Consider the following 26624-nt stretch of genomic DNA (forward strand, 5'->3'; position numbering starts at 1 on the left):
TCACGGGCATTTTTACTAAGAACTTCTGCAAGCAGCAGTTAACTACCATGCAGACAGGGTAGCGTCGTCGCCTTGTAATCAAGGGGTCCTGGGTTCGATTTCCGGTGGAGGCACATAGTGGTTCGGATTCACCTTTAGACTGTAGGTCCAGTCACGATTAGCCTTACTGTGCATAAAGTGGACTTAAAATAACAAATCAATCCAATCCAAGACTCGTCTAACCAACAACTGGAAGGAGACATGCAGACACCATATTTTCCACGCTACAATAGGACTACATCTTACCAAGCAAGGACAGAATTCGACCATGTATCCTCAAGTTCAGTGAACCACAGACTACAAATTATCCACCATAATTTTTTGAAGGGACCAGATACAATTTTCCTACCCATGGTTTGCAGTTGTGACACATTTTTCCTCATCTCCCATGTTCAACGGGTATCTATACACATTTTACATTGACCCGAACAAAATTAAGAAGTTCCAACGAGGATGGTGGCAGTGGCCACTGAAATTAATCGAAAAAGAAGAAAAAACAGCTTCGCGGATAAAAGTGAGTACTAGTTTCTCCGTATTTAAAATTAAGAAGATAAGTAACAATGAGAGGAGAAGCAAGAAGAGATGTAGAGAGACCAGATATCCCGCAGCAGCAGTTTTGGTTTCAACAATAATCCCAGATTTGTTGTTAAAACTGTGCTTCGTTATTTCCCCACATATGCACATGTAAGCCTTTACCATGTGTACTTATGCGGTATTTTCCCATGCACCCCGGAGAAGAACACTTTTCCATAGCCCTTCATCATGTGTCAAGCTCTCTACGATGCATGCTAGCCAATTCTCGTAGCTTGCATACAAAAAAGGAACAAGAAATGAACGCATGTAGTTTTTTTTTTTAACATGCACCATAACACATGGAAGCAACATGAAGCAGTTTTGCCAAATTATCAAGTGCTAGCTACAAATAGTGTCCACACCTTTCATAAGAAGAATTTCCCACTACAATTTCAAAGTTCCTTTTCCCTATTACTGTTCCAGAATAAGAAGAGGAGAAGAACATGCAATTGTGATTTTGTTCTAACTTATCCAGGAAAACACATGACCCCTCCCCGAAGTTACAAAGTGCATCGATATGAACATGCAAATATAAGCAAAGAATTCCTACAGCAGTCTAGTTCTACAGTACTTTTGAACATGTTACAGGAAATGTGCATTGTTATCCCAATTTTATATGCATATGCTCATTTACAAGCTGTTACCATGTGAGTATGCAAGCATTAATTTTATTTTCACCAAGATGAAACACAATATGTGACAAAATGTCATGCACATTTAACTTTAGCTATGTTAGTATGATAAGAACAACTTTTCACATGACACTCCTTTTTTATGTATGAAATTGTATTTCTGATGTTTAAAGTCAGAACAGACAGTTTTTTTTTGGACACATGCAAGACTTTTTAGTTGTGTATTATGCAGTTTTACATCAACAGTGTCTTACAAAGCTATAATACAATATTTATAGCAATGCAGGGAAGAAAACCAAGTGTTATTTTTGATTTTTTGGTTTTCATGCCAGTATCAGTTTCTATATCCCAGTGCAAAACAATTTTATGCATCAAACCAGCTCCCTATTCATATGGATGAATAGAGGAATAACCAGTGATTGGATATTCTGTGCATATAATATACACACACACACCTCCCAGTGCAAGCTTGATTTAGTTTATAATATATTTACATCAGCTTATTTGAAATTTTAACGACGGGAAAATTTAATTAAACTGTGCATGAAAACATCCTTTGTTTCGTCTTGTAACAAGTGAAGGTGCTACACAAATAAGCACGACGAACAATACGTTGGTATAACCAGTTTTCTCTACATGTACAACTCAACCAAATAACAGTGATACGTGTATTCGTTTTTATTTTTACAATGAAATCTGGTTACGATAATCATACAATCAGTGCTATGTGCTACGTATATTTTCCATATATAATATATACCTTTATTTATATACTACTTACATATTTGGGAATCCACGCTATCGTGAACTTAATTCTGGACCTTTTTTTGTTCACGATATCTATTTCAAAGGTCCAACTCGCGCTCTATGATATAGAAAACATTGGTGAACTGTTGGTTCCATACCAACACACGGCGGTCATTTGCATGTATTGCTTTTGTTTACATCCGGGCTGAAACCAAGCACTGGTAACGCTCTGCAGTTGTTCAACTCGATCCCTGTGGCTACACCGATCTAACATAGACAGAAGACGAACGGCGACCGCTCGCGGTACAGCTATTGTGATTGTGTGTTCCGTGGTAATGAGCGACAATACCTCAAATTTGTATATCAGCAGTTTTTATTTACAATGACATTGACATTGAAAGTTACAAGGCAACAGTCGTAATCAGTTTTTTCTCTCTCTACACTTATATAATTAAATGAACTCTTGCTATTTGAGTCCAGCAATATTACTCAATTTAAGGACATGCATAAAGTTTATTAGGGTAACAGGTAAATTTTGATAAAAGAAAAAAGAGAAAGATATATTTAGTTATTCAATTATTTTTATCCTGTTGTTTTTATATTTTGTGTTTGTCTTTTTTAAAAATATATCAAACTGGAGAACCTGGTTCATGACAATATTTGCAACTTAAATTTAAAATTTTCAAAATGGATTTTTTTTTTTCCACGGCGGCAGAACGTATTAATCTATAAGATTATATTTTATTTAAACTCTCTCTGGATGCTTCAGGTTGACCAGGGCATTCACTTGTTTACTCCAGTTGTCTCAACCTCTGTGGTATGTGAATAATGCACAGTGTTGTGCTATGCAAACTCCCTGATGTATTCAGGATATAGGACGTTCCATCAGGTTTATGGAGTCAGCTGTTTGCAATAGAGGTAGTAAAAAACACCATTCGGCATGAAAGAAGGTCTCCATGGCCTGGATGATATAGAAGTGAGGCAGACTGAGAAGGGACTGACTTTTGATTTGGATTGAGGATAGAGAGGAGCTTGGAGAAAGGACTTGTGGGAAAGTGAGGCGAGTCCTGGTCAACGTGCAACGAAGCCTAGAGAGGTCTTAGTTTTATTTTATTCGACGTTACTTTGAATGAATCATCACTCTTCAGATAGACAGGAAATTATCCTAACCCAGCCATGATTCACGTTTGAAGGTTCATAAAACCCAATGAGTGACCATTGTCTTTTCTAGTTGTTAAGGTATTTTGTTTCAGTTGTGCCTCTCGCACTGCCAAGCATTTGACTTGTCATGTCAATGACGAATGCTCTCATCATTGGGGATGAATGATGAATAAGCTACATTACCCATTAGAGGTGTCTAGTTTCGTTTCCATCATTCTGTAGAATGATACGAATTAGTCCAGTGCCTGGCCATAAGACCCGCAGAAATTTTGAGGTGGATCCTGTTTTGATCCTGTTAAGGCATGTCTAAAGAAAGGGAAAATATCTTGGGTAGTCATCTGGTATACCGGGCCCAAGTTTTCTAGGGGCCCAAAAATTCAAGATGGCCGCCTATTCACGCACCAACAATATAAAATATTGCTTAGAATCCTTGCAGAAAAAGGTATGGAATTATTTCACTGGATATATCTCCATAACAGTGCAAGATATAAAAAAACTGTAAGAATATATTTTGTTCCGTTTTAAATTCTGAACAAAATATGTCTCGATGCGAAATTGTCAAATAACTAATATTAACCCTCCGTCATCCGCGTCCTCATTGCAGCACAAATGTCCCACTCAGTGCCACCTCATCAAAACAAACGTTATTTACGTGAATTATTGATGCATATTGAGGTTGAATTACACAAGCACGTGCTGGAAATCAGGTGAAATATACATAAACGCAAACATGTCCATTTCGGACATTTTTATCAGTAAAAAGTATGGGAAAAGTAAAAGAAATGAAAGTGTTTCATATAATTACACGCTTAGCCTTGAAGCAAATGCACCAAAATATTATTCTAAAAGTAATTTAAACTTTTTCATATAACAAAGGCACTCAAGAATTAACTCACCATTCACAAAATTATCAAAGAATTTTCCCAAAATTTCAACGTATTTTTTTTTTCCAAAAATTTTCAATGTATTTTTCATATCGGATTGAAATCGTGCAACTTACATGGGCGTAAAAGGAACTATTTGTCCCAAAACTCTCTGTCAAAATCTTACTGCCTCCCAATCAAATGTAGATAATACACCTCGAAGAAACTTACCAAATATTTTTTAAATGTTCAAATCTCAATTCGTTTCTCGTACTCTTACGAGGTACACGTAAGAAAAGACAGACTGACTCAAATATAAGGAACCGAACGTTGTCACTTTTCAATATCGTTATTTTGACAACCCCGACATTTCGTATGGGTACTGCAATGGTTTCTGCCTACAAATAATTTGCATTCCGAACAACGTACCGTTGTTTAATTCTTCTTATTTCACCAAAATGAATGGTTGGCGTGTTGTTGTTTAAGACATGAATCATTCCCTCGCGAAATACTGAGTGCGCCAAAGGGGGACCGCTCACTTCACAGGCGTGTAAGCAACTGAAAGAACGACATATAAGAGGTGCCAACGCCTCTATGTTTTCCGGGGAATAGTGAAGATAAGTTACCTAGTGTTTTCCTGATCATTATTGCGCTGATAAGGAAAATAATTCAAAATTTTAAAAAAAGGCGGTCGCCGCGCCGGTTATGGAAGGTTAAAGGAGTTTTGATCGATGTTTTTTGTTGGTTCGTGAAGCGAAGGCTATCTTGAAACTATAGGCCCTTAGAAAATTTGGGCCAGGTATGCCAGATGTCTACCCAAGATTTTTTCCTTTCTTGAAGCATGCCCTAACAGGATCAAAAGAGAAAACTTGTCCACCTCAAAATTTCTGCAGGTCTTATGGACAGGGACTGGATTAAATCGTTTGAAGGGCAAGATGCAATTTTTCAAGTACTGAAATAATACGCCAAAAATTACATAGTAAGTGATGGTGACATACTGTGTAATTTTGATTGAATTGTTGTTTTAAGTCAACTTTATGCACAGAAAGACGAATCGGGACTGGACATACAGTTTAAAGTGGGATCCGAAACACTATGCGCCTCCACCGGAAACGACGGTAAGTATAAAATTATTTTTTCCTCATTTTCTCTATTAGGGTAAAATGACATACTATAATTTTAGACTTATCAGTAATGTGTCGTTTTGCACGACAAGATGAAAAGAAGTTATGAAGTGTTTTTCTCAGACGCCAATAGAACATTCCACCGACAGTACATTCTTCTTTAAGCCATTGAACGCTGTGCACAGAAATCCCTATTGTTAATCCGATAGTGTACAGTTTAAAATGTGCAAATACATTTCCCGTTACTTGCAAGAGAAAACTTCACCACCTACTTTTTCACAAAATCACTTTCCAACAACAGCAAGTTCGTCGTACATATTGGCCATTTCACAAGTTCCAGGTTTTTACACTGTGCATCGGAAGGACTGAACTGCCCTCGCCTGTAGACCTTCACATCCGAGAAACATGAACTATGTTATTTTAACTGAGTGTGCCATTATAGGCCACATTCTCCTACATGTAAAATATCATGATAAAATTTCTGGATAACTGTAATCAAATATCAACTCGATAATCAAATAAGATATTAAAATTTTGGAGCTTTCTTTGATACTATTTTTTAATGTGCGCATTCGGGATTAATTGACGTGTTGAAAATAGTAACTAAGAAGAAAAATAATGTATCGAGCATGTTCCGCATGTAAGAAAGATGGTCGCTTTGTTGATAATACTGGAAAACAAATATTTCCTCATTTTCTGTTGCATTAGATTTTTCAACTGTTTCTGAATATCTTCCAATGCTCATTTCAAATCTGAAATGGCTTTTCTCGTACCCGCAATAGTTATTATGCAATTTGAAACTTTCCGGTTTGCAGAAATGGACATCCATTGGTATTTACAGTGAGGATAGGTTGACAATGACACTTAGATTTACCTTGAACACAGATAAAGATACGTAATTGTCAGTTTTTCGTATCAGATTATATCTTTTACAAATATACATAAGAAATCAGCTGAGTCTTTAGCCTCCAGGTTACAAGAAATAAATCTTGTTCACTGCTGACCGAAGAGTCATATTTTCGAAAGCGGAACCAGACACTTGTAAATTTTTTAAGACGAATACTTTGTTTACTGCCGTGAATCAAATGTTTTATGATTTGAGTTAATCTCAAAATGGTGAGCTTGAATAGCAGAATGGCTGCACGAAGTATCCATGCTCGAGAGAAACACAGGTAATGCCCATCTGTGAACATTCTAGAAGCAGGGTTGCAAGACATTGTGAATTAGCTAATGTCAGCCTAGACAGTATCATTATCTCCGTTTCATATCGTTTCATTTTGATGAAGCAGTTCGTGAAATCATTGAATTCTAATAGTATGGTAGTTACATATAGTTTCTGCTTTTCCTGATTTGTATTTCAAGAAGATCAAAGTAAGTGCGTTTGATGGACATGAAATTCGTATCATTGTATCTGATGGGGAATTTTTGAGGAAATAGAATAACTAGAAGAAAGCAGCGTTGACTCTTTTCGTGGCAGATATATAAAAATGATAAGAATGTATTGAAATTACAACTTATGAGGTTGTGTTTGAATTGTGTTGGCTTTCCGCAATTTTGGCTGGAACATGAGTGTAAAGATCTAGTTCATGAACAGTAGTCACCGTGATCAATTCCCCGAAACCAATGGAACTCTGAGAAATGAACAGAGATCGCACATTCATCAAGACCTAAAATTGATGGAAGAGCGTTTTCAGGGTTGATGGGACAAGAATATGATGGCAGACTAATGCTGGGACATCCAATAAGATTGCCCTGAGAATTTTCGCAAACAAATAACTACAAGCGCAAATTCATGCTTGACTAGAACTTACTTGAACTTTGCAAGCTACGAATATATTTTATTTTCATCACTTGCTTCCAGTATATACATGTAGAAATAGGATACATCTTACATGTCGCGAACCATCCTACACCTTTCGGAGGTAATTCACGAATTGTCAACATTAACTGCATTAAACTAGTTTTAATTCTGTCATTAAATGTTCTTTAATTTGAAAATATACTGAGTTATTGTTATTTGAAAAACATTTGTTTCCTCTGCAGCACCCTGTATATTTAAAATTTGTATAATATTTCAATCAAATAATTTACTTTTGCAGCATTTTTTAACTGTAATGCACATCGTGTCGTGGCACGTACATGTTTTTGTGAATAAATGAAGCATGTCTTGGCCAAGATGGATTCTAAGATGGCACACAAATTTAAAATGTTGACTAGAATTTTGAAAATATAATATTAAGGTTAAAAATAAAATATTGAGTTGAAAAATACTAGAAAAACTAACTTCTGATTTGAAATCAGAGCACCTAAATTAGGTTAGAACAAATGCTGGAAGCAATGCAAGAACAATTCTGTTCCCCATTGTAATACATTCTGGTGAAAAACTGGGAAGATATTCTAGTAAATATCCCGGCAGCTTTTAACATTCTGCAAACATGGTAGACTGTCGCATGATGACTTAAAATGACGGAGTTTTATAATTTGATCATGAATAAATTTTAATGACGGGCCAGGGCCTCCCTGAAGGTGCAGTGGTAGCGTCGTCGCCTTGTAATCAAGGAGTCCCGGGTTCGATACCCGGTGGAGGCACATGTAGTTCGGATCCCACTTTAAACTGTAGGTCCAGTCCCATTAGCCTTACTGTGCCTAAAATGGACTTAAAAACAAGAAACCAACCAACCAACGAATCATGACGGGCCAATCTAAACCCATTTTCATACTGGGATTTCAACACGAGAATTTCAATACCAACTTGGAACGTTAACCACTTAACCGCCTACGAAATGTGGCAAAGCATTTGAAAGCCATGAAAATTTATAATATAATCCTCTAATTAGAAAATTAAAATTAAATATCTACTCTTAATAAAATCACTTGAAATTTATGCGATAAAATTTCTGATCAAAATGCAGACTAGTAGGTTTTATGAAACATCAGAAGATTTTGAAATGCTTAAACTTAAAAGGAATTGAATTTCTCTCGCTTTCCTTAAATACTCTGACCTATTTCATGGTTCGTAGTACATGTATTATGTAACTATCGTGGTCATAAAACTAACGACTTTCAACAATCCGACTCTCATGTCGCTTTGAAATAACGCATTACGTAACATAGTTCTTATATTATTTCTGTGAAAAACGTGATCTGTATGATTACTTATATGTGACTAGACTTTCCTTTCTCACTCAAAGAAAACGTATTCTGAACCAATGGATTAGAACTTCATGTAGTAGCACCACAGAAGAAATCTACGTTTGGTCCGCAATATAGAAAGAAGACCCGGATGAATGTCACAAGAATCAACTGTCCAGGGTACAAGAATACTGTAAAAATTCCAGCATAAAAATTCTGTACGGCAATTAAAGTATGAAACTATTTATAATTTTGTCTCTACTCTCCTTCAAAACGACGAATCATATTTTAAAAGTTTATTAACACCGTTCTACATAAATAAAAGTTTCTGAAGTTCCATAAATATATTATAAGAAAGAATTCAAGAAAAGCACCAGGAGAAGTTTGAATGGATGCACCACATGAAAGGAGGATATTTTATGAACCACCTTATTAAGTTTGGTCCTATGTTACTCAAATTATACACCGACTCAATCCTCTAAGGTGTTTAGTTAAAATGTGAATTTTTTACTTAATATCTAATTTTGCTTCTGATATCGCTGTAAAATCTCAGATGTTAGAGTCAGCGCCGGATCTACAAATCTTGTATAACCGATGTACCAATTACCACTACAATCTGATGTACTAATTACCACTACCATCGGTCTTTCTACGCATTTCCCCCCAATATTTCATTTTTCTGCTCTCTGAGAAAGGACAGCTGACTCTGTAAACAAGCATTCTTTCCCATGAAGCCCCGCATATATCACCGCCCCTACTTCGAGATAAAGGAGCCAGTGTGTCCCGCAATAAACTCTCATATCCATCCAGTCCACATTCGGCTCACCTCAACATCAATTCAAGCTCAGAATGAGGGCTGAAATCTAGAGATGCAGCTAATCACGGAACTTCAGGCATTTAAAAATTTAACACCCACAACGAAGACTCTCAACCTTGTCCCAAACAAGGACTCTCTGTTCTCAAGGGAGTTCAAAGCTGGTCACGCTCAGAATCAAGACAATTGCTCTACAGATAGCAGGCTCGAAGAGACGTCATAACTTCTACGATCGCGCCGACCAGTTTGGCTCAGTGACAGTGAAGTGACAAGGGTAAATAATATGGAATCTTGAACTATAACCCTGCCCGAAAATATCTCTTAACCTCAGTGAATGTGATATGATCCATATTCTTATGTGACGTCCCCAGTAGAAGATATGTCACTAATGTATTTATTTTTGTAAAAGAAAGCGTAATTTCTTTGTTATTATATGTAATAATGCACCTTGTTTGTAATGTACATCTTTTGTTTAATGTTTATTGTATTTTATGCTCTGTTAGGAGTAGTTTAATGTATCTTCATGTTTGAAAGAGTGCACTATACGAATTTGTATTTCTAAAGATGTATAGATGTCAGTTTTGTTGATAGTATCCTTTTGTAGATAGTGAGTGATTCATCTGTACTTTAATCTGTGTTCTCGAAAATAGTATAAAAGCGAGGATATCGCGTAAGAATCATCACACTTTTCGCCACGGATCGACGAAGCTTCTAAAATTAAAAAGAACTCATCGGTGTTGTGCATACATCTTGGTATGGTAGTTCGGGGCGCAAGCTAGGCCTATGTGATCATAGGTACGCCGATGGCCATGCATTGATGATATGCACAATACTGCAACCATTCTACGTCAAATAATAAAGTTAGCCTAAGGATTAATTTGGAAATAAAAGGCTAAAGAGCAAATATTGGCTCAGTTATCATTGCATATCTCTTGGTGTGGTAGTTCGGGGCGCAAGCTAGGTCTATGTAATCATAGGCTTGCCGATAGCCACGCATTGAGTTCATGCGTTTTAATTGAGTCAATTCATCGACAAAGCGAAATCCTCGCCTTCGTCTCAAGTATAGTTGCATTATAATTGCAATAAAGAATAAAACTTTTCAGTTTATACATACGGCATTAATGTGGTTTTATTTCTCTGTGCTGTGAATATTGTCTTTGCCTAACACTATCCCTGTACCTGAGAGGAGTCTGTGTACTTCACAGAGTCTCATCGTTCACCGCTGAGTATTATTAAGTTAATATTAATAGTAAAATAATACCAAGCGTTTAAAATAAATACTAGAACGTATCAAGTGGCGCCCAACGTGGGGCGCCAATTGTCACGCACGCAATGGCAGTGCCAATTGCCAAGGACGACGTGACTTCCGGTCGGACGTAAGTTTGTATACCCAAATATACTGTAGACAAATGAGGCACAGGCGAAGAAAGACGCACAACCACTGATCGGTCGCACGGCAGCTGCTTTACTGGACGCGACGAACGTCTCGACGCTACTGTCAACTCAACCTCTTTCACAGCGAGCGCGGCTCTGCTCGTCTTACCTAACTGCGAGACTTACTATGTCCGTTACGCGCGCTTATTCACGCATGAGGGTTGACCTTAGCTTTATGTAAGACGCATTCCATCAGCGTCGGCTCTACGATATAAACATCTAATGACACTTGGGAATAAAGATACCTGTATTTCGCCAAGCACAATTTATACTTCGAAATTTATAATGTTATGGGACGACAGGTTAGGATCGGCCGAAATCCTTTGAGGTTAATGACGCCTGCCTATTGGACATGTATTTGTCACTGTTGACCCATATATTCTCATTCTTACGGATAAATGATTTAATTTCAGATCTTCGAACTTTATTTTGGCCTTCTTCAAAATTTATTCAACGTACACTTATTTGGACAAGGTAGAAAAATTAGACATGTAATGCAATATGTCTCGTTTTTCAATGGAAATGTCATCATTGGCGTGTATCTTGATGCAAGCTCTGCCTATTAACGTTTCTCGATCCCAAGTACTCAGTGGAGACCGTAGATTCTATTCTGCTTAAATCCTGCCCCTATTAACATCGATACTCGTGACACATTTTGGTCGCAACACTGTAGGAAGGGGCACGTACGAAAGTTTATGTCTGCTACTGAATGGTAGGCAGTAAGCTTCGTCTACGGTTGCAAAAAACGACAGGGTTCTCTTCCCTGGTACGGCTTCCTTCTAGCGACACACATACACACGTAACTATTCCCTGCACATATACATATTTGGATTTTTTTCCCCGTGGAGACATGCAGCAAATTAGAATTCTGGATTCATCGAATCAAATATTAACGAACAGGGAATTCTGTATTTCTTTTAAATTAAAGGATATTCATGGACTGTAAATTGTAACTTGAGTGTAATGTAAGCTTTCGTATGTATTGGAAATATACCATCTCCTGGATAAAAATGAATGAAAAGAAAGGTCAAAGTAACCTCCCAGAAGGTTGCAGTTGCCAATCTTAAAAATTTGAGAAGAGTCGTTCATTTATTTCATGATTCACCAACAACACCCTTAAGTTCTCAATGCTTTATTCACCAAGCCCGTACCTGAGAGGGGTCAGAGTATCCCATTTAGCCGTCTGAGTTTTAGCCAAGGTGAAATTAGAACATAAGGTATTTGGAAGATTGAGGCAGGCTAGGATTACCATAATTTGCAGCTCTCTCTGTGTGTGTGTTACTGAAAGGCTATCTATAGTGGAGAGTGAAATAACACACAGTTATAGTTATATGAACATACATATATAAAGGGTCTTTCATTAAGAGTGATACTTTTTAAATTTGTAATTTCCAGTTTCTAATATATTTTTTTGTGTGCTTCCAGGTGTGAAAATATACAGCACAAATTGCAGTTTCATCATCCAGCGACTCATGCTTCCTGAAAGTTTAGAAATCATTAAAATTTTTTACCAAAATGGCAGCTCAGTTGTGGGTGCTCATCGTTTGTTCACCAGAGAATTGGGACACCATCACCGTTTCTCTATTCAGGCTATACGCCGCACTGTTGCCAAATTTGAGCGGTATTTCACTCTACACGACCAAAAGCCACGAAGAAGACAACGTCAATCACGAAGTGAGGACAATATCGCAGCAGTACCGGCCAGTGTTGAGGAAGAGCCGAATGTGTCAGTTTCAAGACGATCTCAACGGTTGCGGCTATCTGAGACATCAACTTGGCGAATCTTGCGAAAGGATTTGGTCCTGCATCCATACAAACTTGTATTGACTCAAGAGTTGAAGCCAAACGATCACAGATTGCGTCGTGAGTTCGCTGATTGGGCCGTACAGCAGTCGGAAGCTGATCCTGATTTCACTGGAAAAATCATCTTCTCAGACGAGGCGCATTTTTGTCTTAGTGGCTTAGTCAATAAGCAAAATTGTCATTATTGGAGCGAGAAGAACCCACAAGTGGTCCATGAGTTGCCATTGCATTCAGAAAAACTCTACTGTGTGGTGCGGTTTATGGCGTGGCGGGGTCATTGGACCTTATTTCTTTCGAGATGATGATAGAAGAGCTGTTACCGTCAATGGCAACCGCTACAGATACATGTTACGCGAATTTTTGTGGTCAGAGCTTGAGACCATAAATATTGAAAACATGTGGTTCCAGCAGAGTAGCATTACGTGCCACACAGCTGATGCTACGCTCGATTTGCTGAGGGAGACGTTTGGCGACCGGATCATCTCAAGACGTGGATGTGTGAATTGGCCACGATCATGTGATTTAACATTCATTGATTTTTTTCTTTGGGGCTACATCAAAGCCCAGGTCTATGCTGACACGCCACGAACTTTGGAGGCGAACATTCGTCAGGCTATCGCAGACATAACGCCACTAATGTTGGACAGAGAGATTAACAATTGGAGCCATCGTGTGCGTCAGTGTGTTCAAAGCCGTGGTGGACATTTGAACGATATTTTGTTCAGAACATAACTGCAATATCTAAGCTTCAAAATAAAGCACAATTTACTTTGATACGTTGAGTGTTTTTTTTTTTTTTTCAAATTTTAAGAAGTATCACTCTTAATGAAAGACCCTTTATATATTACGCAGATGAATTGCGTCTTACATAAAGCTAAGGTCAACCCTCATGCGTGAATAAGCGCGCGTAACGGACATAGTAAGTCTCGCAGTTAGGTAAGACGAGCAGAGCCGCGCTCGCTGTGAAAGAGGTTGAGTTGACAGTAGCGTCGAGACGTTCGTCGGGTCCAGTAAAGCAGCTGCCGTGCGACCGATCAGTGGTTGTGCGTTTTTCTTCGCCTGTGCCTCATTTGTCTACAGTATATTTGGGTATACAAACTTACGTCCGACCGGAAGTCACGTCGTCCTTGGCAATTGGCACTGCCATTGCATGCGTGACAAATTATAGACAGCCACAGAAGGCATAACTTTAACGAAGTTAGGGAAAAGGAAAAAAGTAAGGACTTGACATTCACAGTTAGACATTCACAGTGGAAGATTCACAGTTCGACATTCAGATTAAGACTCTCGTTTCAGCACCTTAACGGGTCGGAGAGGGAAATATTTTCTCCTCTCTTGAAAAGTTTAGAATCTTAGCTTTTTGAAATTTCAACTGTAACTTTTAAACTTGTTAAGAAATGGTGCTCACTCGCTGGCCATCAGCCGCTGCTAACTTGTTCCGACCCAGAGACTTATGGGTCGGCGATAGTGTTTTGTCCGCATGGTGTGTGTGTGTAGACGATTGTCAAGGTGTTGTAAGTATGTTATCTGCAGTGCATTAAATACTATGTCGTAATATGTTTCAGTGTCTTGATTCCTGATTTCTTATTGTAATAATAACTTTGGCATGAACTTGGCTCGTAAATGAAGACCAATGTATAAGGAACCTGTGCGTCTTTATCCATCGGCCGAATTCTTGGACCGTCGACACGACGTACAATAAAGTGTCTAATTATTGTGGTACATTTATTTTTTTACATAACTGAACATCCATGCTTAATAATTACGTAAGACCGTATTCGAACCAAAACACCCCCTATTTATAATATAAATGGCGCCCGAACAGGGACTTGTTTACAAGCCAAATTTAATGTACCGTTTCTAAAATTCTAAATATTCTAAATTTGCCCTAAATTTTACAAATTTCATAAAGAAATCAGGACACTGCGTAGTAGCATGCCTCGCGAGTGAACTAACTTCCGAGTAGAATACGTCACGCTTAGAGAAAATGACAGCGAATGATTTCTTAATATTTATTGAAAAGCACGTATGCTAAAAAAGTGAAATTCTAAATCGAGTTACATACTGAAAGGGGAAAATATGGACCTAAAAGCTAATTTTGAGGGCGAGATAACCTAATCGCTACCATAAAAATGAAGTATGATAAATAAATAGACGACCACGCATTAAAAGTGTCTAGTGTTGTTTTATAATGCCAGGGGGCAGAGATAGGTTTGTTACATAAATAAAGTGACATTGTAACTGCAATCATGGCAGTGACAATAGAAGCAATTAGGTCTACCCTAATGGAAATACTCGAAGATACAAGTGAGAAGTTAGAAGCAAGTTTGAGCCAAAGAATAGATGCATGTAACGCAAGTCTGAGCCAAAGATTAGGAGCGAATTACGAAAAGTTAGACTCCTTAATTAAAGGAACTGAAGAACTGATAAATAAAGTAGATAAGTGTAGAGAAGATACAAATGCTAAATATGATGCACTCGTAGATTGTTATGATGAAGTGCTAGATGTAAACAAAGTGGATGATGATGAATTAATGGATAGTGAGGTACAGCCAGTAGAGGTTAGGCCTAATGAGGACAATGTTATTCTTATGGATATTCCTACAGCTAAGAAGCATAAGTTTGCTAGTAGCAATAAAGTAACTTTTGAGCTAGGAGTGAGGGGCGATATGACCCACTTTAGGAAGATTATCTCTGATGAATTAAGGCTAATTGAGTATGGTGAAATAGGATGGATGTACCGTAATGAGAAGTTTAGGAGTAGGCTGCGTAGCTTTGGAAGTTTGAGAATTTATGAGAGAAGGGGAATAAGGGGGAAAGTAGATAGTAATGGCAAGAATAATGCATCTACATTAATGATAGCTCAAGGTAGCAAGTACGTGAATGAAATAATGATACCCCTCTATGATTTGCCTGCCTGCAAGGAACTGGTCAAGGGCAGTAAATGTACGGAAGCTAGCGTTAACCTTACCATCAATGAAAGTATGTCACTACTCATGAAACTTAAATATAGCCAAGTTACTAAAGCAGATTTTCTCAGCATTCTAGTTAACGAGACCCCAGTAGCACTGAGCAATACCTGCACAGCTCTTCATTATGTCCCAGGTAAAGGGCGGCATGACTTTTTCGCCTCGTCTCGTAACCATATGGGCCAAGCAGCATCAAATATTCATAAGATAGTACAAGTATGGAAGGGTAACAGAAAAAAAGAAGAGAGGTAAAGTACACAAATGTACCAGAAGTTAAGAGGCCAAATTTTTATGATGACTGTGCAATGTACACACATATTACACCGATATGCATGTGCATAATGAGCAATTTCTTCTAGGATTAATTTTTTCAGTAACTTCGTAGCTGCGGAACAGCAGAAACGCCCCATACTTCTTACCAACATACCGTTTTTGAGTTGTTTACAAAACAAAAGCTAAATCAGATCAGAAATTAGCTGTATTTTACAAAATTTTTGCAAGATGGCATAGTAGCCACTATGATTATTTTTATTATCTTTTTTGAACGAATAGAAACTTTTCATACCAGAATTTTTGGTAACAGTAGTGTTTAAACACTACAATGATATTTTAATACATTTATAGAGTACAAAAAAGGAAAAGAAAGATTTTTAAAACTGTATTTTGGAGAAATATGAAGATGTCTGAGAATATGTCGCAAATAGCATTACGTAATCCCATACCTAAAGGGAAGTCCTCTTAAAGAACTGGAGGCTGGGAGATTTTTTAACACTTGATTCTCAGGATGGCGTAAATAGAATCTTGTACTTTATTTCTCCTTCAACCTAAAAATTGGTTCTTGAAAACAATATTTGGCTTATCTTTCATTTTCCAAACTTAAAAGCATTACGCTGTTAAATAAAGCACTTGAAATGAATTTTCAGCATAAAAGCTATACTTTTTGTAACAATTATAAACATTCAAAACTTAATAATAACAATTAAACTCTAAGTTACTTAAATATAAAGAGTTAAACTTGTATTGCCTCATAAAATTGAACTATTTTGACTTAAAATCCAGATTTTGTCTGAATTAATACTTTTACGTAAAACTTGAATTTTAAATCAACCATAAAATGCTTAATTACAGTTAAATCTTTATGAAAACTAATTACTGGAGTCATAAATAGACTATCCTTGAAGAAAATTACTAAATATCAACCAGAAATTGCATAATGTTAATTTTAAATATCCAGTTTTTATACGAAGGTGTCGTATCGGAGACTCGTAAACCGAGAAACCTCGAATTTATGTAAAAATTTTACTTTTATTTCATGATATTTACTTCTAACTTGTTTAATTATTTAATATAAGTGTTCAAGATGTTTTGCAACCAACTACCATTTAAAGTTAATGAAGATCAGTGTTGCCCGCTAATTTTGTAGAAAATGTACAACGTTCCGAGGAATTCATTTCCAAAATAACCTTTCTTCGATGTACTGATTAAACCAGCATACCTGTGACTTGTGTAATCATACAGTGTAATAAGTACTAAGTAACAATTCATTATAAATGGTTTTGCAACCATCAACTTTAATATTTCTCTCAGCATGCGTGCTCACTTGTACATGCTGAATGCGACGGATGGCCTGACCGTAGATAATAATGTCTAATAAAAAGGGAGACCAATTTCTACGTTTCATATATCTCCCTAGGGTTAATTTCTTGTTATAGAGAACCTCAAAATATCAAAATTTCTATTCTCAAAGGAGACTAGAACCAAAAATTTATTTTGCCACCATTTCGGAATACTTTTGATATACCCCGGTTATTTGGAAAGATTTTTTGGTGTGGAAGTTAAGGAGTTAGGAAGAGGAAGACTGGAGCACACCGCGTGTAACCTGTCCTCCCAACAGCTCATAAGACGCTATGGCAGCGTGAGCTAAACATGATTTTAAATATGGAATTGACTTAATCATTGCGGAATTCGACAGTTTTCATGCGCGGAGCATATCTTATGTTACACTTTGCCTTCTTTAGGTTTTAAGGGATTTTTTTTATCAACATATTATCTTGCTGTCGGATTCAAGGGGGGACTCTTTATATATACATGCGGGTTGGGTTTGGACGTATTCGGTTCCTGGATTCTATCAGCCACGTGATAGGTCGACATCTGGCTGCTAGAAGTTAGGGCCTAACTACGTAGGCCTCATAAAATACCCCTGTAGGGCTAAAACTTTGCAACAATTGCTTAAGAATAATTAAGATAACAAATACACTCGACCAAAAAGCAAAAATTCATACGCATACTTACACTTGTAATATAGATGTATTTTGATCTTTTGATTTGTGTCTTATGATGTAACTTACAGAAGGTGGTGTTAGGTCTTCTGTTTGTACTCATATCTTACATTTGTTCATATTAACTTCTTTATTATATTTAAACAATAATATCCTATATTATTTTGATGTGTTTGAGTTTTATGTTTTGTTTATCATTTTGTAATCCTAATTTTTGTAAACTTGCGTAATCAGGTGCAACACAATATATGCACACACGTGACTCAGTAAGTCACCTTATAATTTTATTAATATCTAGTTAATACTGAAACTCATAATTTTGTTTATTAAGGATAATTATCACAGTTATGTGCCATGTAATCTTTTTATTTTATCTCCTTAAGAGAAATAGTTTTTTTTATTCTTTTTATTTGTTAGTCAATATTTACAGGAAAATATTAATATAAATTGATTATTGTCTGATATGTTTTCATGTATGTTATATCTAAAAGTGTATTTTGATTTATTATAGTTAATATTAGATAGGCTAGGCAGACCAACCCAACCAGGGCCATGGAACGGCCAGTGATGGATGATGAAGAAAATATGTTGGGTCTGTATAGCAAAAGAATGACTATGTTTTTTTATATAATAAAACTAGGTTCATGCACCATTTAGCTTCAATCAGGAAAAAATGGAGGTTAGATCTCCATAATAAGTATTCACTGTTTGCTTTTTATGTTGATAATGAGAATATTTAAATTTTGCATCGAAAGTGGCTCAAGTTGCATATTTTTACTTAATGTGAGGTATAAGACACAGAATAAATACATCTATCACATACACTTGCCAACAACACACAACAAGGGTTTTTGTTGTTATAAGAAGGTTGTGCTATTTTTGATTTGCCCAAGGAGGCCTATGCTTCACATAGCATAAAGAATGTGCCTGTGATGCACACATAATTCCTGCCATAGAGCAAAAAATTTGCCCACAGTGGCCATTATAGTTTTAAATATGCACATGTAAAGGGCTGCATACCCGTGCATTAAATACTACTTAACCTGTAAAATGTATTTGTTTGATTTGATTAAGTTTATTTTACTCCGCGTTTTGTGCCTCTTGGCTAATTTGCGAAGATGGGGATGAGTGATGAAATGATGAAATTGATGAATGGACATTCACAAACAACCAAGCCCGACCGGGATTCGAACCCGGGACCCTTGGCGTCGCAGCGCGATGTGCTAACCACTCGGCCACAGGGTCGGGCTAAAATGTATTTGTAAAATGACTGATATATAATAAGGTTGGTAAAACCTTGAGCCCGGTAATTGAATTTGAAAAAGACTAAAATACTAAGAGATAAATTTGCAGAGAAGGGTGCATGAAAAATATAAAATAAAAGGAATTATCTTATTTTAATATATATATATAGGTAACTTTTTCAAATTTTTAATTTCAAAACTAGCCAACAAATTTGGATATAATACATCTTATTAAATCATGTATTGATTTTAATACTTATACTATTTGTGTAGAGGCTACAATTTTTTTTTTTTTTTGTAATTTTCATTGCTAACAGCAACAATATAGAAATAAAGTTCAAGAGACATAGTGGTCAAGTACATGAAGACAAGGAATTTAAAGTGGTCAAGAGGCTTGAAGTTGTGACATGTGAAGAAAGTGCATGAAGATAAATGAAGACTTTCAACTAAGCATATTCTAATGCCTTTGAACTTTCACAGAATAGGATACTACAGCCAATAAGATGGCAGGAGAAGATGCACCAAGGAGAACCCGGACACATTTCTCCAGCCGGTATGAGAGCTCCAGCTAGGCAGACCAGATGGCAGAAGAAGAGGCCAGGATGGGCTACTAGTGCACGATGACTCTGCAATGAGGGCGGCACACCATTATTACCAACCGTATTCCTGAACCACTCGACACTAGAGTTAGCAGTTGGAAGAGGGAAGATGATGCAGTGGACACCAGATGAAGCAGTGGGGGCACTACTCACTTGCCCAGAGCCAATCCAGGCAGGAGGGGAAGCAGCAGCCGAGAACTCCACCAATGGGAGAACGAAAGAGACAGGCAGACTTGCCAATAAGAGGCAGATGTGACCCGAACACTTAAGTCTACGGGTGCTAGAGTAACATTCTGACCTAAGCCAACATCATGAGGCAAGAAACATCAGGTGTCCTGCATGAAGTATTGCAACAGCAAGCTGAAAAATTTGCTTCACTACATTTCAGCAAATTTTATTCGGGAGCAGGGGGATGTATAACCGATGTACCAATTACCATTACCATCTGATGTACCAATTACAACTACCATCGGTCTTTCTACGCATTTTTCCCCAATATTTCATTTTTCTGCTCTCTGAGAAAAGGACAGCTGTCTCTGTAAACAAGCATTCTTTCCCATGAAACCCCGCATATATCACCGCCTCTACTTCGAGATAAAGGAGCCAGTGTGTCCCGCAATAAACTCTCATATCCATCCAGTCCACATTCGGCTCACGTCAACATCAATTCAAGCTCAGCCTGATGGCTGAAATCTAGAGATATAGTTTATCACGGAATTTCAGGCATTTAAAAATTTAAAACCCACAACGAAGACTCTCAGCCTCGTCCCAAACAAGGACTCTCTGTTCTCAAGGGAGTTCACAGCTGGTCAGGCTCAGAATCGAGACAATTGCTCTACACATAGCAGGCTCGAAGAGACGTCATAACTTCTACGATCGCGCCGACCAGTCTGGTTCAGTGACAGTGAAGTGACAAGGGTAAATAATATGGAGTCTTGAACTACAACCCTGCCCGAAAATATCTCTTCGCCTCAGCGAAGTTTAGACAGTCACAGAAGGCATAACTTTAACGAAGTGTCCGAGTTGTGAGCAATAAAAATTAATTAGAACGAGGTACTTTTCGTTCTCGAGATCAGCTCTCAAACAAGGTGTTATTGTATTTTTGTGCTGCGCGATTATCATCTTCACGCCCTTCAGTGTATGCGATTCTCACCCCTTCAGTGTAAACATGACCACGTGTGGGCGGAGTTCAAAGTTCGACGACCAATAGAGAAAAAGACAATTCTTCCGGGGAACGAAGGAACTCAGGGAAAAGGAAAAAGTAAGGACTTGACATTCACAGTTAGACATTCACAGTGCAAGATTCACAGTTCAACATTCAGATTAAGACTCTCGTTTCAGCACCTTAACGTGTCGGAGAGGGAAATATTTTCTCCTCTCTTGAAAAGTTTAGAATCTTAGCTTTTTGAAATTTCTACTGTAACTTTTAGACTTGTTAGAAAATGGTGCTCACTCGCTGGCCATCAGCCGCTGCTAACTTGTTCCGACCCAGAGACGTATGGGTCGGCGATAGTGTTTTGTCCGCATGGTGCGTGTGTAGACGAGTGTCAAGGTGTTGTAAGTATGTTATCTGCAGTGCATTGAATACTATGTCATAATATGTTTCAGTGTCTTGATTTCTGATTTCTTATTGTAATAATAACTTTGGCATGAACTTGGCTCGTACATGAAGACCAATGTATAAGGAACCTGTGCGTCTTTATCCATCGGCCCGAATTCTTGGACCGTCGACACGACGTACAATACCGTGTCTAATTATTGTGGTACATTTTTTTTTACATATCTGAACATCCATGCCTAATAATTACGTAAGACCGGATTCGAACCAAAACACCCCCTATTTCTAATATACTTGCCCCCCACAAAATATTACCAAAGGTCCCTCTACCTACCTACCTTTACACACACACACACACGCACACACACACACACACACACTCACACACACACACACACACACACACACACACACACACACATATATATATATATATATATATATATATATATATATATATATATATATATATATAAATAATATATATATGTATACACACACACACATATATAATGTATGTGTGTAATTCTTGATCTCATGTTGACAAAGTCAAATATAAGGGCGTAGAGGATAATTCAAAAGTCCCTTAACACCGCCTATAAAAAGTATAGGAGTTAGGCTGGGTACAATTGGTCATGATAGAAACAGGTTAGGCTTAGGGGTGTGTTCCAAGTGGACGTCCGCCGTACTTGTGGCCACAATATTGAATTTTACTCAAATTTTTAAATGGGAAGGTGGTGATGTGATATACATATGACACTGTTTTCTCACACCTGCAAAATGGTAAATTTGTTACAATCATCGAGTCATAACTTTTTCCTGGTTAAAGATAGGTTGAAGAAACCTTCACCACTGTATTTCTCGTGAAGTTCTAGCCTGATTTGATTCTAGTCTGACTGTAACGTGGGAAACCCGGGGTAGGTGATCTGAGGTTGGATTTTTTCCAGCTTTGTCCCCGCATATAGCTGCTCTAGGGCCTACCCAACCTCAAATCAAAGGGTACCGGAGGGAGGGTACAGGCGGCCGCAGCGTGGTGCTCACTACATGAATTCCAAGGTGGCCGACATCGAAAAAATGAGGGGCCCACATACCCTAAATGTGCCTTTTCGCAAGGTGCTATTTATTCATAGACAACTTTAAATTTACATTGACCTGTATATATTGTATTCGTTTCTGTACCCTTGAGTAACTAAGTTGATTTTTAAATATACATACCCTCTACTATATCAATGGCTCAGGGCCCCCTAAAGGCTTACTTGACTTGTGTCAGCCCCCCCCCCCCACCCCCGCGCTGCGGGGTTTTGCAGCTTGTAGATCCGGCACTGGTTAGAGTGTTTAAGTTCACTTTAATCAGACACGCTGATCGCAACATATACCACAGATGCAAGTGGGATCCAATCAATGCTATACCTCGACCTGGTATCAAACCTGGAAATTCTTTTTTTCGAATCGATGACTTTACCAAAGAACCTATATGGAGGAAACAGAATGTGAACTTATTGGCAAATTTTCAACCCAGAACTCTTATACGACGTACTCTATATTGATGTGGTCACGGGTTTTGGGCAGTCTACGTAATTTTTTATTCCTGTTTCCAACGTGATCCCAAAATGAATCTTCTACCAAACGGAGACTGCATTTAACTGTGTAACATACTTTATTCCCCACAAACTTTAACATACATATGTTTGCATATGCAAGTTCCAACGTCACATCATGTCCTTGTAGTGTAAGTTTCAATATATCCATATAAAGATATTTTTTATGAAAACTATGCTTTCTTATGTGTAGAATAGACACACACAGGAGATGTACTGGTCCTGCCTGCATTTTTCGATGAACATTTTTACGTATGCTCTCGTAGCTTCAAAACAAGCCCAAGATGGAAGTTATAGCATAATTAAAAGCAAAGTTATGAATTGTTTTGTTTTTTTTACCTTGTGAGCACATAAGTTATACATTTGTTATAATATTTGCAACCTTGCTGTATGAATACCGTGCTTCACCGGCCAAAAATTTACATATGTAATTTAATTCATGTCTTCAACAATCCTACCAAATTTCATGAAAATTGAAAGGGTCAGATTGAAATGGTCATTTTTTGTGATGATTTGGCATGTAATAACCCATATCAATATACATAAAAATTGTTTCAATGAAGATTTATTAATAGAAGCATTGAAAAAGCCACTCATTTTATTTCATAGCCATTTAGAACATACTTTAAAACTTGACATGATAACTGCAGTGCATTTTAGTGACAATGCAATTTTAGTAACGTCAGACGTTGACACAAGAAATCAACATTATTTTCAATACAATATTTTTTTCTGGCTCTCTATACAAAGGAATATCTTTTCAAGTGGAATATACATAGATGTATGAACTACACGAATAGAATGCAAAGTGATATCTCGATTTGACTCTGAGATATAACTTTCTCTGTTAATCACTGCAGACTACCACCATACCCTCGGTATTGACTGACCATGCAAAATTCTGGAACATTAGCCTTCTCTTTCTCAGTAACTAAGGGACGTAGAGAACATTTTTTGCATGTGTTCATACCTTGTTAATAATAACCAATACACCAAGTTACATGAAAATCTGAATCGATTGGTTACAGTTTGAAATTTTTCTTCGTGATTTGATGTGGAATCAGTCACATTCTAAACACAGGGTACTGTGTTCTTTAGACTACTATGTACGTTACTTACATAAACATTAGGTTTTCATATTTCAATGTTAATGAAGTACTAAATACAGTACTTTTCTGGTGCCCGTCTGATTGTGTGATCGTCACATGCATCTTCCCATCTATTGGCTTATCTTAGAAAGGAAGATCAATAGAGTACACGTGAGTTCACTAATAACAGATAATGGCATTTTTGAAGAAAGTAAATTGCTCCATTGTACTCTACATACCTGAATAGGGAGTGTGGATAAAGGGTCCAACGTTGTCTTGATCTTGCCCGAAGCTGGGGTGATGAGATCAGCATCACGGCTATGACCTCTTTTACTACCCATAATGTCCTCCAGGTACCCACTTTATACGACTCTGGGTACACGCCGTAGCCGCTTGAATAGGTAAAAAAATACCGGTTGTCCCCGCCGGGGATCGAACCCGGTCTCTCGCATGGTCGTCAGACTCCTTCACGATTTTTTTAAAATGTTATATCCCTATGCGATAATATCCCCCGACAAACACAAACATCCATGTCCTAACCAGGATTCCAACCCGGGATCCTTGGTGTCGGAGCTTGCCGTGATAACCACTCTGCTACAGAGGTCGACCAGTTAGCTGCCGCGGCTATGATAATAGGTAAGCATAAATAAACCGAAATTTTGTCTATTTGTTGGAGGTAACTGCTGATATTACGTGACGTACGAATATAATGTAAAACAACAAATGTCCACATAGGAAATTGTAAAATCTCGGTAACTTCGAGTTCAATAAAAATCGGAAAATGTGGATGCATTTTTAGGATTTCAAACGAATCACAGATATTTATTGAGGCAGACTTATGCAAGTATAATATTTCAATATTCAATTAATATGATATGAATCATGCATTTAGTACCAACTAGATTGAATAACACACATAAAACTATTTTTAATTTAGTACTACAATAAGATGTTATCTTACCGGATCAGTCAATTTCTCGCAGGCGAACGACATGGCCAAAAATGAAATGAAGAGTAGAACAATCTTGATAAGAGAATCCATGGATGCCTTTTTGCTGGTGTGTCTAGTTGCCAAGCCACTACGTGCCGTATTTATACTCCACTAAATGCGCGCAATACTTCCATTACAGGAAATCCTTGACGAAGGATATATTTATCTCCTAATGTTTTCCTCTTGATTCGGTTATAGTGTGCTGCTCAGGGAATGGAATACCATTTCCCCTTGAAATACATGTCCTTTCATTCTCCAAAAGGAAATTATGATCCATCACATCGTTTGTGAAATCGCCTATAGAATTAAGGTATTTTTCCATTGGCTACGTAATATTATCGTATCCTGCTGATGTGGCTCTAGTCTAACGCGTATCTAGTACGTTTCACGATCTCCCTCTTGACAATAAACTAATCAAACGTACAGTGTTAACCTAAACTGATAGTACGACGACATGTTACAGTAGGCAACCCAACTTACACAAGATATTGATGAGTTGCATATAGATTCAGGTTCAATTTCAGTGTTCCCACTTATACAATATACAGGGTGTTGCAAAACTACTTCAACAACGTTGGGATGTTGGTAGATATCATAAAAATAAATAACTTTTCCTAAAAATAATTACTTCGAAAGCGCTTACTTTCTGCGCATAAAATCTATGGTGTATGTACGCAACTCAACAAAGCAAACGATCGTAACTTCCGTGGACACGTGGCACGGTTGGTAATAGTGTTCCTAGTTAAGAGAGACGACTTCAAGACAACAACTTGGGAGCCTTTTCCGAGTAAAATACAAAAGAATAATGGTAGTTGCGATTTGTAAGAAGTATTTACGGTATTTACAAAAAGCCCAACACCAAGATTTTCCAATAAATACGAACTGATAGTCAAGAGTGTTCATTTTAAAATGCCTCCATCGTGTTCCCAGTGTTATTCAACGTGAATAATCGCTTGGCTGATTCATTTTTTTATATACTTCGCTTTCTGCCACTTTTGGCTTGTCGCAAAGATGAGGATGAGTGATCATATGATGAAATTGATATGATGAACTACGTGATTATATAATGAAATAATGAATATACACTCAAGAGAACACTCATGTGCAGGCCAGAATTCCAAATTGGGACTGGAATAATCGCAAGAGACAACAGGTGTTTATTAAATAGACGAACGAACCAGTTCAAACATAATAGTTCGCTGCCTTATTTGGAACAGGCAGATTGTAATGTTGTAACAATTCATTTATTTTTAAATTACACCTAGATATGGTAGCCAAGTTTCTAATCGAGTTCCTCACATAATACAGGAGCAAGTCAATTGCTGAAAAGAAAAGAATGTTAATGGTTTTTGCTATAAAATGAAAAATGTCATTTAGTTCAATACAATGAGTTCAGCTCCTTACTAAGAGCTAAAACCAAATTATCTATACTTATGTCAAGCGCTGAGCTGTATGGTGCGCTCGGAATGCACAATGAAATAACGTAAGGCAATGCGGAATCCTGCCAAGGAATATTCTCGAGCCGACTCAGTGGACGATGACTGTGAATGATCGACACACGATCTCAACACCAGAGGGTGAGGGTTCGAGTTCCTGGCTGGATAAAGGTGCCACTGGAATATTTGTCGTCGTCGATGTGATTTCCCTGAAAAGGCAGAAAGGTTAAATAAAATGAGAAAAATGGAAGTAGACACGGATTGTTCTGGAAACTGACCCAATTGAGAAACTCACTTGTCATCTCCAACATAGTAAATTAAAGGTTGAAATTCTGACGACTTCCGGAAATGTCACCTTTACATTAAAATGAATCATGAAACATATGGACAATGTGCTGTCATTTTTTTCTTTCTTAACAATTTTTCTCGTTTGATGATAAAAATCATCTACAAAAACACAAGATGAGGGAAATAATTCCCACGTAAATACAGTATGAATTGCGAGTATGTGATTAGATATCATGAAGTGTTGAATAAACG

General features: G+C 37.4%; 1 long non-coding RNA gene across 1 annotated transcript in view; it reads right to left on the minus strand.

The window, feature by feature from the left end:
* The window catches only part of LOC145981577 (uncharacterized), a 120153-nt gene extending 95415 nt beyond the window's left edge, over nt 1-24738 (minus strand). Inside the window, exon 1 of the long non-coding RNA XR_014440972.1 lies at nt 24619-24738. This is a non-coding gene — a long non-coding RNA (uncharacterized LOC145981577). The remainder of the gene's footprint in view (nt 1-24618) is intronic.
* Between the last annotated feature and the right edge of the window lie 1886 nt (nt 24739-26624).

The sequence above is a fragment of the Lepisma saccharinum genome, chromosome 29 (assembly GCF_977018435.1).
Source record: "Lepisma saccharinum chromosome 29, izLepSacc3.1, whole genome shotgun sequence".
Taxonomy (NCBI): Eukaryota; Metazoa; Arthropoda; class Insecta; order Zygentoma; family Lepismatidae; genus Lepisma; species Lepisma saccharinum.